Source organism: Vicugna pacos, unplaced genomic scaffold (genome assembly GCF_048564905.1).
Source record: "Vicugna pacos unplaced genomic scaffold, VicPac4 scaffold_19, whole genome shotgun sequence".
Classification (NCBI taxonomy): domain Eukaryota; kingdom Metazoa; phylum Chordata; class Mammalia; order Artiodactyla; family Camelidae; genus Vicugna; species Vicugna pacos.
This window is the reverse complement of record NW_027328740.1, coordinates 5,970,162-5,986,869: the sequence shown is the minus strand read 5'-3', so window position 1 is coordinate 5,986,869 and position 16,708 is coordinate 5,970,162.

Sequence of the window (16,708 nt, the reverse complement as noted above, 5' to 3'; positions counted from 1 at the left end):
TAGAACACATATTTAAGAATATAGTATACAGAATACTTAATATAGATATTAGAATATAGAATGTAGAAAACAGAATATAGAATAGAGAATAGAGAATAGAGAACCCAAAATTTAGAACATGGAATGCAGAACACAGAATTTAGAATAAAGAATACAAAATAGTGAAAATAGAATTTAGAATTTAGAATGTAGAACACAGAAGATAGAATATAGAATTCGAAATGCAGAAAATAGAATGTAGAATATAGAATGAAGAACACAAAAATTAGTATATAGAATTAAGAATATAGAACACAATATTTAAACATGGAAAGTAGAACACATATTTAAGACTATAGAATACAGAATACTGAATATAGAAATTAGAATATAGAAGGTAGAACACAGAATATAGAATAGAGGATAGAGAATATAGAAGCCAGAATTTAGAACATGGAATGCAGAACACAGAATTTAAAATACGGAATACAGAATACTGAAGATAGAATTTAGAGTATAGAATGTAGAACACAGAAATTAGAATATAGAATATGGAATGAAGAATATAGAATGTAGAATATAGAATGAAGAACACAAAATATAGAATATAGGAGAGAGAATATAGAAAACAGAATTTAGAACATGGAATGCAGAACACAGAATTTAGAATATAGAATAGAGAATAATGAATACAGAATATAGAATATAGAATGAAGAACACAGAATATACAATATAGAATACGGAATGTAGAATATAGAATACAGAATATAAAATGTAGAACACAGAATTTAGAATATTGAAAACAGAATACAGAACTCAGAATGTAGAACATGGAATGCAGAACACATTATTTAGAATATAGACTACAGTATACTGTATATAGACATTAGAATATACAATATAGAACACAGAATATAGAATATAAAATACGGAATACTGGGTATACAATTTAGAACATAAAATGCGGAACACAGAAATTAGAATATATATTACAGAACACTGAATATAGATTTAGAACATGGAATGAAGAACACAGAATTTAGAATATAGAATACAAAATACTGAATATAGAATTTAGAATATAGAATGTAGAAAACAGAATATAGAATAGAGAATAAAAATAGAGAATATAGAACCCAGAATTTAGAACATGGAATGCAGAACACAGAATTTAGAATAAAGAATAAAAAATATTGAATATAGAATTTTGAATTTAGAATGTAGAACACAGAATATAGAGTATAGAATTCGAAATGCAGAATATAGATTGTAGAATATCCAATGAAAACCCCAAAATTTTGTATATAGAATTGAGAATATAGAACACAGAATTTAAACATGGAATGTAGAACACATATTTAAGAATATAGTATACAGAATACTTAATATAGATATTAGAATATAGAATGTAGGAAACAGAATATAGAATAGAGAATATAGAATAGAGAACCCAAAATTTAGAACAGGGAATGCAGAACACGGAATTTAGAATAAAGAATACAAAATAGTGAAAATAGAATTTAGAATTTAGAATGTAGAACACAGAAGATAGAATATAGAATTCGAAATGCAGAAAATAGAATGTAGAATATAGAATGAAGAACACAAAAATTAGTGTATAGAATTAAGAATATAGAACACAATATTTAAACATGGAAGGTAGAACACATATTTAAGACTATAGAATACAGAATACTGAATATAGAAATTAGAATAGAGAATGTAGAACACAGACTATAGAATATAGGATATAGAAACCAGAAATTATAACATGGAATGCATAACACTGAATTTAGAATATAGAATACAGAATACTGAATATAGAATTTAGAATATAGTATGTAGCACTCAGAATGTAGAATATAGAATACGGAATGCAGAATATAGAATTTAGAATATAGAATGAAGAACACAGAATATTAAATATAGATTACAAAATATAGAATCCAGAATTTAGAACATGAAATGCTGAACACCGAATTTAGAATATAGAATACAGAATACTGAATTTAGAATTTAGAATATAGAATGTAAAACACAGAATATAGTATATTGATTAGCGAATTCAGAATATAGAATTTGAATATAGAATAAAGAACACAGAATATAGAATATTGATTAGAGAATATAGAACCAAGGTATTAGAACATGGATTGCAGAACACAGAATTTAGAATATAGAATACAGAACACTGAATATAGAGTTTACAATATAGAATGTATTACACAGAATATAGAATAGACGATAGAGAATATAGAAGCCAGAATTTAGAACATGGAATGCAGAACACAGAATTTAAAATACGGAATAAAGAATACTGAAGATAGAATTTAGAGTATAGAATGTAGAACACAGAAATTAGAATATAGAATATGGAACGCAGAATATAGAATGTAGAATATAGAATGAAGAGCACAAAATATAGAATATAGGAGAGAGAATATAGAAAACAGAATTTAGAACATGGAATGCAGAACACAGAATTTAGAATATAGAATAGAGAATAATGAATACAGAATATAGAATATAGAATGAAGAACACAGAATATACAATATAGAATACGGAATGTAGAATATAGAATACAGAATATAAAATGTAGAACACAGAATTTAGAATATGGAAAACAGAATACAGAACTCAGAATGTAGAACATGGAATGCAGAACACATTATTTAGAATATAGACTACAGTATACTGTATATAGACATTAGAATATACAATATAGAACACAGAATATAGAATATAAAATACGGAATACTGGGTATACAATTTAGAACATAGAATGCGGAACACAGAATTTAGAATATATATTACAGAACACTGAATATAGATTTAGAACATGGAATGAAGAACACAGTATTTAGAATATAGAATACAAAATACTGAATATAAGATTTAGAATATAGAATGTAGAAAACAGAATATAGAATAGAGAATAAAAATAGAGAATATAGAACCCAGAATTTAGAACATGGAATGCAGAACACAGAATTTAGAATAAAGAATACAAAATACTGAATATAGAATTTTGAATTTAGAATGTAGAACACAGAATATAGAGTATAGAATTCGAAATGCAGAATATAGATTGTAGAATATCCAATGAAAAACCCAAAATTTTGTATATAGAATTGAGAATATAGAACACAGAATTTAAACATGGAATGTAGAACACATATTTAAGAATATAGTATACAGAATACTTAATATAGAAATTAGAATATAGAATGTAGAAAACAGAATATAGAATAGAGAATAGAGAATAGAGAACCCAAAATTTAGAACATGGAATGCAGAACACAGAATTTAGAATAAAGAATACAAAATAGTGAAAATAGAATTTAGAATTTAGAATGTAGAACACAGAATATAGAATATAGAATTCGAAATGCAGAATATAGAATGTAGAATATAGAATGAAAAACCCAAAATTTTGTATATAGAATTGAGAATATAGAACACAGAATTTAAACATGGAATGTAGAACACATATTATAAATATAGAATACAGAATACTGAATATAGAATTTAGAATATAGAATGTAGAGCACAGAATATAGAATATAGAATATAGAACACAGAAATTATAACATGGAATGCAGAACACAGATTTTAGAATATAGAATACAGTATACTGAATATTGAATTTAGAATATAGAATTTAGAACACGGAAAATAGTGTATAGAATACGGAATGCAGAATATAGAATGTAGAATATAGAATGAAGAACGCAAAATATAGAATATATGACAAAAAATATAGAACACAGAATTTAGAACATGGAATGCAGAACAGAGGATTTAGAATATAGAATAAAGAATAATGAATACAGAATATAAAATATAGAATGAACACAGAATATAGAATAAAGAAAATGGAATGTAGAATATAAAATAGAGAATATAGAATATAAAACACAGAATATAGGATTTGGAAAGAGAATACAGAATCCAGAATTCAGAACATGGATTACAGAACACAGAATTTAGAATATAGAATACAGAATACTGAATATAGAATTTAGAATATTGAATGCGGAACACAGAATTTTGTATATAGAATACAATATACTGAATATATAATTTAGAAAATGGAATGCAGAACACAGAATTTAGAATATAGAAAACAGAATAATGAATATTGAATTTCGAATATAGAATGTAGAACACATAATATAGAATAGACAATAGAGAATATATAACCCAGAATTTAGAACATGGAATGCAGAACACAGAATTTAGTGTATTGAATACAGAATTCTGTAAATAGAATTTAGAAAATAGAATGTAGAACACAGAATATAGAATATAGAATAGGGAACACTGAGTATACAATTTAGAATATAGAACGTAAAACACAGAATACAGAATATAGAATAAGGAATGCATAATATGATATAGATAATATAGAATGTTGAACACAGAATATAGAATATGGAAAACAGAATACAGAACTCAGAATTTAGAACATGGAATGCAGAACTCAGAATTTAAAATATATAATAAAGAATACTGAATACACAGTTTAGAATATATAATGTAGAACACAGAATATAGAATATAGAATAGAGAATATTGAATCCAGAATTTAGATCATGGAATGCAGAACACAGAATTTAGAATATAGAATGTAGAACACAGAGCTTCGAATATAGAATACAGAATGCAGAATATAGAATTAAGAATATAGAAGGAAGAACAAAGAAAATTGAATATAGAATACAGGATATAGAACACAGTATATAGAACAAGCAATGCAGAACTCAGGACTTAGAATATAGAATACAGAATACTAATATATAATCAAGAATGTAGAATGTATATGACAGAATTTAGAATATAGAATACAGAATACTGAATAAACAGTTTAGAATATATAATGTAGAATACAGAATATAGAATATAGAATATAGAATATTGAATCCAGAATTTAGATCATGGAATGCAGAACACAGAATTTAGTATATAGAATGAAGAACACAGAGCTTAGAATATAGAATACAGAATGCAGAAAATAGAATTAAGAATATAGAATGAAGAACACAGAAAATTGAATATAGAATACAGGATATAGAACACAGTATATAGAACAAGGAATGTAGAACTCAGGACTTAGAATATAGAATACAGATTACAGAATATAGAATTTAGAATATAATATGTAAAACACAGAAAATAAAATATAGAGTACGGAAAGCAGAATATGGCATGTAGAACACAGAATTTATAATATAGTATACAGAATACTGAACGGAATGCAGAAAATTGAATTAAAAGTATAGAATGAAGATCACAGAACATAGAATATAGAATAGAGTATATAGAAGCCAGAATTTTCAACATCGAATGCAGAACACAGAATTTAGAAAATAGAATACAGAATACTGAAAATAAAATTTAGGATATAGAACCTAGAACCCAGAATATAGAATAGAGAATAGAGAATATAGAACCAATAATTTAGAAAATGGAATGCAGAACGTAGAATTTAGAATATAGAATGTAGAACACAGAATTTAGAATATAGATTACAGAATGCAGAAAATCCAATTATAATATAGAAAAATGACACAGTATATAGAATACTGAATAGAGAATAGAGAACCCAGAATTGAGAACATTAAATTCAGAACACAGAATTTAGAATATAGAATAAAGAATACTGAATACAGAAGAAAGTATATACAATGTACAACACTGAATATAGAATATAAAGTACGGAATGCAGAATATTGTATATAGAATATAGAATGAAGAACACAAAATATCGAAGATAGTATAGAGAATATAGAATCCAGAATTTAGAACATGGAATGCAAAACACAGAATTTTGAGTATAGAATACAGAATACTGTATATAGAATTTAGAATATAGAATGTAGAACACAGAATATAGAATATAGAATACGGAATACAGAGTATACCATTTAGAATATAGAATGTAGAACATAGAATATAGAATATAGTATAAGGAATGCATTATGTAGAATACAGAAAATAGAATGTAGAACACAGAATATGGAATATGGGAAACAGAATACAGAACCCAGAATTTAAAACATGGAATGCAGAACCCAGAATTTAGAGTATAGAATAAACAATACTCTATATAGAATTTAGAATATAGAATGTAGAACACAGAATATAGAATATAGAATACGGAATACTGAATATACAATTAAGAATATAGAATGCGGAACACAGAATTTAGAATATAGAATACAGAATACTGAATGTAGAATTTAGAATATAGAATGTAAAACACAGAATATAGTATATTGATTAACGAATTCAGAATATAGAATTTAGAATATAGAATAAAGAACACAGAATATAGAATATTGATTAGAGAATATACAACCAAAGTTTTAGAACATGGATTGCAGAACACAGAATTTAGAATATAGAATACAGAACACTGAATATAGAGTTTACAATATAGAATGTAGAACACAGAATATAGAATAGACGATAGAGAATATAGGACCCAGAATTTAGAACATGGAATGCAGAACACAGAATTTAGAATACAGAATACAGAAGACTGAAGATAGAATTAAGAATATAGAATGAAGAACACAGAAATTAAAATATACAATACGGAATGCAGAATATAGAATGTAGAATATAGAATGAAGGACACAAAATATAGAATATAAGAGAGAGAATATAGAAAACAGAATTTAGAACGTGGAATGCAGAACACAGAATTTAGAATATAGAATACAGAATAATCAATACAGAATATAGAATATAGAATGAAGAACACAGAATATACAATATAGAATACGGAATGTAGAATATAGAATACAGAATATGGAATGTAGAATATAGAATACCGAATATAAAATGTAGAACACAGAATTTAGTATATGGAAAACAGAATACAGAAATCAGAATATAGAACATGGAATGCAGAACACACTATTTAGAATATAGACTACAGTAGACTGTATATAGACATTAGAATATACAATATAGAACACAGAATATAAAATATAGAATACCTAATGCTGGGTATACAATTTAGAACATAGAATGCGGAACACAGAATTTAGAATATATATTACAGAATACTGAATATAGATTTAGAACATGGAATGAAGAACACAGAATTTAGAATATAGAATACAAAATACTGAATATAGAATTTAGAATATAGAATGTAGAAAACAGAATATAGAATAAAGAATAGAAAATAGAGAATATAGAACCCCGAATTTAGAACATGGAATGCAGAACACAGAATTTAGAATAAAGAATACAAAATACTGAATATAGAATTTTGAATTTAGAATGTAGAACACAGAATATAGAGTTTAGAATTCGAAATGCAGAATATAGATTGTAGAACATCCAATGAAAAACCCAAAATTTTGTATATAGAATTGAGAATATAGAACACAGAATTTAAACATGGAATGTAGAACACATATTTAAGAATATAGTATACAGAATACTTAATATAGAATTTAGAATATAGAATGTAGAAAACAGAATATAGAATAGAGAATAGAGAATAGAGAACACAGAATTTCGAACATGAAATGCAGAACACAGAATTTAGAATAAAGAATACAAAATAGTGAATATAGAATTTAGAATTTAGAATGTAGAACACAGAATATAGAATATAGAATTCAAAATGAAGAATATAGACTGTAGAATATAGAATGAAAAGCCCCAAATTTGTATATAGAATTGAGAATAAAGAACACACAATTTAAACATGGAAAATAGAACACATATATAAAAATATAGAATATAGAATACTGAATATAGAATTTAGAATATAGAATGTAGAGCACAGAATATAGAATATAGAATATAGAACACAGAAATTATAACATGGAATGCAGAACACAGAATTTAGAATATAGAATACAGAATACTGAATATAGAATTTAGAATATAGAATGTAGAACACAGAATGTAGAATATAGATTACGGAATGCAGAATATAGAATTTAGAATATAGAATGAAGAACACAGAATATTGAATATAGATTACAAAATATAGAACCCAGAATTTAGAACATAGAATGCAGAACAAAGAAATTTGAATATATAATACAGAATAGTAAATATACAATTTAGATTATATAATGTAGAACACAGAATTTAGAATATAGAATAAAGAATATTGAACCAACAATTTAGAAAATGGAATGTTTAAAACAGAATTCAGATTTTTGAATGTAAACACAGAGTTTAGAAAATAGAATACCGAATGCAGAATATAGAATTTAGAATATAGAATTAGGAACACAAAATTTAGAATATAGAATACAGTATATAGGACACAGAATATAGAAAAAGGAATGCAGAACTGAGAATGTAGGATATAGAATACACAATACTGAATATACAATTTAGAATATAGAATGTAGTACACAGAATATCGAATTAAGAAGAGAGAATATAGAACCCAGAAGTTAGAGCATGGAATGCGGAACACAGAATTTAGAATATAGAATATATAAAACTGAATATTGAATTTAGAACATTGAATGTAGAACACAGAATTTAGAATATAGAACACAAAATACTGAATATATAATGTAGAATATAGAATTGTATCACAGAATTTAGAATATAGAATACAGAATACTGAATATTGAATTTAGAGTATAGAATTCAGAACACAGAAAATAGAGTATAGAATACGGAATGCAGAATATAGAATGTAGAATAGAATGAAGAACGCAAAATATAGAATATAGGACAAAAAATATAGAACACAGAATTTAGAACATGGAATTCAGAACATAGGATTTAGAATATAGAATACAGAATAATGAATACAGAATATAGAATATAGAATTAAGAACACAGAATATAGAATATAGAAAACGGAATGTAGAATATAAAATACAGAATATAGAATATAAAACACAGAATATAGAATTTGGAAAGAGAATACAGAATCCAGAATTCAGAACATGGATTACAGAACACAGAATTTAGAATATAGAATACAGAATACTGAATATAGAATTTAGAATATTGAATGCGGAACACAGAATTTTGTATATAGAATACAATATACTGAATATATAATTTAGAAAATGGAATGCAGAACACAGAATTTAGAATATAGAATACAGAATAATGAATATAGGATTTCGAATATAGAATGTAGAACACAGAATATAGAATAGAGAATAGAGAAATATATAACCCAGAATTTAGAACATGGAAAGCAGAACACAGAATTTAGTGTATTGAATACAGAATTCTGTAAATAGAATTTAGAAAATAGAATGTAGAACACAGAATATAGAATATAGAATACGGAACACTGAGTATACAATTTAGAATATAGAATGTAAAACACAGAATATAGAATATAGAATAAGGAATGCATAATATGATATACAGAATATAGAATGTTGAACACAGAATATAGAATACGGAAAACAGAAAACAGAACTCAGAATTTAGAGCATGGAATGCAGAACTCAGAATTTAGAATATATAATACAGAATACTGAATACACAGTTTAGAATATATAATGTAGAACACAGAATATAGAATATAGAATAGAGAATATTGAATCCAGAATTTAGATCATGGAATGCAGAACACAGAATTTAGAATATAGAATGTAGAACACAGAGCTTAGAATATAGAATACAGAATGCAGAATATAGAATTAAGAATATAGAATGAAGAACACAGAAAATTGAATATAGAATACAGGATATAGAACACAGTTTATAGAACAAGCAATGAAGAACTCAGGACTTAGAATATAGAATACAGAATACTGAATATATAATCTAGAATATAGAATGTATATCAGAGAATTTAGAATATAGAATACAGAATACTGAATATAGAATTTAGAATATAGAATGTAGAACACAGAATATAGAATATAGAACCCAGAATATAGAGCATGGAATGCAAAACACAGAATTTAGAATAAAGAATACAAAAGAGTGAAAATTGAATTTAGAATTTAGAATGTAGAACACAGGATAAAGAATATAGAATTCGAAATGCATAAAATAGAATGTAGAATATAGAATGAAGAACACAAAATTTAGTATATAGAATTAAGAATATAGAACACAATATTTAAACATGGAATGTAGAACACATATTTAAGACTATAGAATACAGTATACTGAATATAGAAATTAGAATATAGAATGTAGAACACAGAATATAGAATATAGAATAAGGAATGCATAATATGATATACAGAATATAGAATGTTGAACACAGAATATAGAAAATGTAAAACAGAATACAGAACTTAGAATTTAGAACATGGAATGCAGTACTCAGAATTTAGAATATATAATACAGAATGCTGAATACACAGTTTAGAATATATTATGTAGAACACAGAATATAGAATATAGAATAGAGAATATTGAATCCAGAATTTAGATCATGGAATGGAGAACACAGAATTTAGAATATAGAATGTAGAACACAGAGCTTAGAATATAGAATACAGAATGCAGAATATAGAATTAAGAATATAGAATGAAGAACACAGAAAATTGAATATAGAATACAGGAAATAGAACACAGTATATAGAACAAGGAATGCAGAACTCAGGATTTAGAATATAGAAAACAGAATACTGAATATATAATCTAGAATAAAGAATGTATATCACAGAATTTAGAATATAGATTACAGAATACTGAATATAGAATTTAGAATATAGAATTTAGAACACAGTATATAGAATATAGATCCCAGAATATAGAGCATGGAATGCAGAACACAGAATTTAGAATATAGAATACACAATACTGAATATATAATCTAGAATATAGAATGTTTATCACAGAATTTAGAATATAGAATACAGATTACTGAATATACAATTTTGAATTTAGAATGTAGAACACAGAATATAGAGTATAGAATTCGAAATGCAGAATATAGATTGTAGAATATCCAATGAAAACCCCAAAATTTTGTATATAGAATTGAGAATATAGAACACAGAATTTAAACATGGAATGTAGAACCCATATTTAAGAATACAGTATACAGAATACTTAATATAGATATTAGAATATAGAATGTAGAAAACAGAATATAGAATAGAGAATAGAGAATAGAGAATCCAAAATTTAGAACATGGAATGCAGAACACAGAATTTAGAATAAAGAATACAAAATAGTGAAAATAGAATTTAGAATTTAGAATGTAGAACACAGAAGATAGAATATAGAATTCGAAATGCAGAAAATAGAATGTAGAATATAGAATGAAGAACACAAAAATTAGTATATAGAATTAACAATATAGAACACAATATTTAAACATGGAAAGTAGAGCACATATTTAAGACTATAGAATACAGAATACTGAATATAGAAATTAGAATATAGAATGTAGAACACAGAATATAGAATATAGAATATAGAAATCAGAAATTATAACATGGAATGCATAACACTGAATTTAGAATATAGAATACAGAATACTGAATATAGAATTTAGAATATAGTATGCAGCACTCAGAATGTAGAATATAGAATACGGAATGCAGAATATAGAATTTAGAATATAGAATGAAGAACACAGAATATTAAATATAGATTACAAAATATAGAATCCAGAATTTAGAACATGAAATGCTGAACACAGAATTTAGAATATAGAATACAGAATACTGAATTTAGAATTTAGAATATAGAATGTAAAACACAGAATATAGTATATTGATTAGCGAATTCAGAATATAGAATTTGAATATAGAATAAAGAACACAGAATATAGAATATTGATTAGAGAATATAGAACCAAGGTATTAGAACATGGATTGCAGAACACAGAATTTAGAATATAGAATACAGAACACTGAATATAGAGTTTACAATATAGAATGTAGAACACAGAATATAGAATAGACGATAGAGAATATAGAAGCCAGAATTTAGAACATGGAATGCAGAACACAGAATTTAAAATACGGAATACAGAATACTGAAGATAGAAATTAGAGTATAGAATGTAGAACACAGAAATTAGAATATAGAATATGGAATGCAGAATATAGAATGTAGAATATAGAATGAAGAACACAAAATATAGAATATAGGAGAGAGAATATAGAAAACAGAATTTAGAACATGGAATGCAGAACACAGAATTTAGAATATAGAATACAGAATAATGAATACAGAATATACAATATAGAATGAAGAACACAGAATATACAATATAGAATACGGAATGTAGAATATAGAATACAGAATATGGAATGAGGAACACAGAATTTAGAATATGGAAAACAGAATACAGAACTCAGAATGTAGAACATGGAATGCAGAACACATTATTTAGAATATAGACTACAGTATACTGTATATAGACATTAGAATATACAATATAGAACACAGAATATAGAATATAAAATACGGAATACTGGGTATACAATTTAGAACATAGAATGCGGAACACAGAATTTAGAATATATATTACAGAACACTGAAGATAGATTTAGAACATGGAATGAAGAACACAGAATTTAGAATATAGAATACAAAATACTGAATATAGAATTTAGAATATAGAATGTAGAAAACAGAATATAGAATAGAGAATAAAAATAGAGAATATAGAACCCAGAATTTAGAACATGGAATGCAGAACACAAAATTTAGAATAAAGAATACAAAATACTGAATATAGAATTTTGGATTTAGAATATAGAACACAGAATATAGAGTATAGAATTCGAAATGCAGAATATAGATTGTAGAATATCCAATGAAAAACCCAAAATTTTGTATATAGAATTGAGAATATAGAACACAGAATTTAAACATGGAATGTAGAACACATATTTAAGAATATAGTATACAGAATACTTAATATAGAAATTAGAATATAGAATGTAGAAAACAGAATATAGAATAGAGAATAGAGAATAGAGAACCCAAAATTTAGAACATGGAATGCAGAACACAGAATTTAGAATAAAGAATACAAAATAGTGAAAATAGAATTTAGAATTTAGAATGTAGAACACAGAATATAGAATATAGAATTCAAAATGCAGAATATAGAATGTAGAATATAGAATGAAAACCCAAAATTTTGTATATAGAATTGAGAATATAGAACACAGAATTTAAACATGGAATGCAGAACACATATTATAAATATAGAATACAGAATTCTGAATATAGAATTTAGAATATAGAATTTAGAGCACAGAATATAGAATATAGAATATAGAACACAGAAATTATAACATGGTATGCAGAACACAGATTTTAGAATATACAATACAGTATACTGAATATTGAATATAGAATATAGAATTTAGAACACGGAAAATAGTGTATAGAATACGGAATGCAGAATACAGAATGTAGAATATAGAATGAAGAACGCAAAATATAGAATATAGGACAAAAATATAGAACACAGAATTTAGAACATGTAATTCAGAACAGAGGATTTAGAATATAGAATAAAGAATAATGAATACAGAATATAGAATATAGAATGAAGAACACAGAATATAGAATATAGAAAATGGAATGTAGAATATAAAATACAGAATATAGAATATAGAACACAGAATATACAATATGGAAAAGAGAATACAGAATCCAGAATTTAGAACATGGATTACAGAACACAGAATTTAGAATAACGAATACAGAATACTGAATATAGAATTTAGAATATTGAATGCGTAACACAGAATTTTGAATATAGAATACAATATACTGAATATATAAATTAGAAAATGGAATACAGAACACAGAATTTAGAAAATAGAATACAGAATAATGAATATAGAATTTTGAATATAGAATGTAGAACACAGAATATAGAATAGAGTATAGAGAATAGAGAATCCAGAATTTAGAACATGGAATGCAGAACACAGAATTTAGAGTATAGAATACAGAATACTGTATATAGAATTTAGAATATAGAAAGTAGAACACAGAATATAGAATATAGAATATTGAATACAGAGTATACAATTTAGAATATAGAATGTAGAACACAGAATATAGAATATAGTATAAGGAATGCATAATGTAGAATACAGAATATAGAATGTAGAACACAGAATATAGAATATGGGAAACAGAATACAGAACTCAGAATTTAGAACATGGAATGCAGAACTCAGAATTTAGAATATAGAATACAGAATACTGAATACCCAATTTAGAATATATAATGTAGAAAACAGATTATAGAATATAGAAAAGAGAATATTGAATCCAGAATTTAGATCATGGAATGCAGAACACAGAATTTAGGAAATAGAATATAGAACACAGAGCTTAGAATATAGAATACAGAATGCAGAATATAGAATTAAGAATAAAGAATGAATAACACAGAAGTCTGAATATAGAATACAGGATATAGAACACAGTATATAGAACAAGGAATGTAGAACTCAGGACTTAGAATATAGAATACAGAATACAGAATATAGAATTTAGAATATAGAATGTATAACACAGAAAATAGAATATAGAGTACGGAAAGCAGAATATGGCATGTAGAACACAGAATTTATAATATAGTATACAGAATACTGAACGGAATGCAGAAAATTGAATTTAAAGTATAGAATGAAGATCACAGAACATAGAATATAGAATAGAGTATATAGAAGCCAGAATTTTCAACATCGAATGCAGAACACAGAATTTAGAAAATAGAATACAGAATACTGAAAATAAAATTTAGGATATAGAACATAGAACCCAGATTATAGAATATAGAATAGAGAATATAGGACCAATAATTTAGAAAATGGAATGCAGAACGTAGAATTTAGAATATAGAATGTAGAACACAGAATTTAGAATATAGATTACGGAATGCAGAAAATACTATTTAAAATATAGAAAAAGAACACACTATATAGAATAGAGAATAGAGAATAGAGAACCCAGAATTGAGAACATTAAATTCAGAACACGGAATTTAGAATATAGAATACAGAATACTGAATACAGAATATAGTATATAGAATGTACAACACAGAATATAGAAAATAAAATACGGAATGCAGAATATTGTACGTAGAATATAGAATGAAGAACACAAAATATCGAAGATAGTATAGAGAATATAGAATCCAGAATTTAGAACATGGAATGCAGAACACAGAATTTAAAGTATAGAATACAGAATACTGTATATAGAAATTAGAATATAGAATGTAGAACACAGAATATAGAATATAGAATAAGGTATACAGAGTATACCATTTAGAATATAGAATGTAGAACACTGAATATAGAATATAGTATAAGGAATGCATAATGTAGAATACAGAAAATAGAATGTAGAACACAGAATATGGAATATTGGAAACAGAATACAGAACCCAGAATTTAAAACATGGAATGCAGAACCCAGAATTTAGAGTATAGAATACACAATACTCTATATAGAATTTAGAATATAGAATCTAGAACACAGATTATTGAATATAGAATACGGAATAGTGAGTATACAATTTAGAACATAGAATGCGGAACACAGAATTTAGAATATATATTACAGAATTCTGAATATAGATTTAGAACATGGAATGGAAAACACAGAATTTAGAATATAGAAAACAGAATACTGAATATAGAATTTAGAATATAGAATTTAGTACAAAAATTTAGAATATAGAAAACAGAATACTGAATATATAATTTAGAAAATAGAATGTAGAAAACAGAATATAGAATAGAGAATAGAGAATAGAGAACCCTGAATTTAGAACATGGAATGCAGAACACAGAATGTAGAATATAGAATACAGAATACTGAATACAGAATATAGAATGTAGACACAGAATATTGAATATAGAATACGGAATGTAGAATATACAATACAGAATATAGAATGTAGAACACAGAATATAGAATATGGAAAACAGAATACAGAACCCAGAATTTAGAACATGGAATGCAGAACATAGAATTTAGAATACAGAATACAGAATACTGAATATAGAATTTAGAACATAGAATGTAAAACACAGAATATAGATTATAGAAAAAACAATACTGAATATAGACTTAGAACATTGAATGAAGAACACAGAATTTAGAATTTAGAATACAGAATACTGAATATAGAATTTAGAATATAGAATGTAAAACACAGAATATAGAATATAAAATATGGAATGCACAATAAAGATTGCAGAATATAGAATGAAGAACACAAAATATAGAATATAGATTAGAGAATATTGAAAACTGAATTTAGAGCATGGAATGCAGAACACAGAATTTAGAATAAAGAATACAGAATACTGAATATAGAATGAAGAATATAAAATTGTATCACAGAATTTAGAATATAGAAAATAGAATACAGAATATAGAATTTAGAATATAGAATGTAGAACACAGAATAAGCACTACAGAATATAGAACCCAGAATTTAGAACATGGAATGCAGAACACAGAATTTAGAATATAGAATACAGAATACTGAATATAGAATTTAGAATATTGAAAGCGGAACACAGAATTTTGAATATAGAATACAATATACTGAATATATAATTTAGAAAATGGAATGCAGAACACAGAATTTAGAAAATAGAATACAGAATAATGAATATAGAATTTCAAATATAGAATGTAGAACACAGAATATAGAATAGAGGATAGAGAATATATAACCCAGAATTTAGAACATGGAATGCAGAACACAGAATTTAGTTTATTGAATACAGAATACTGTATATAGA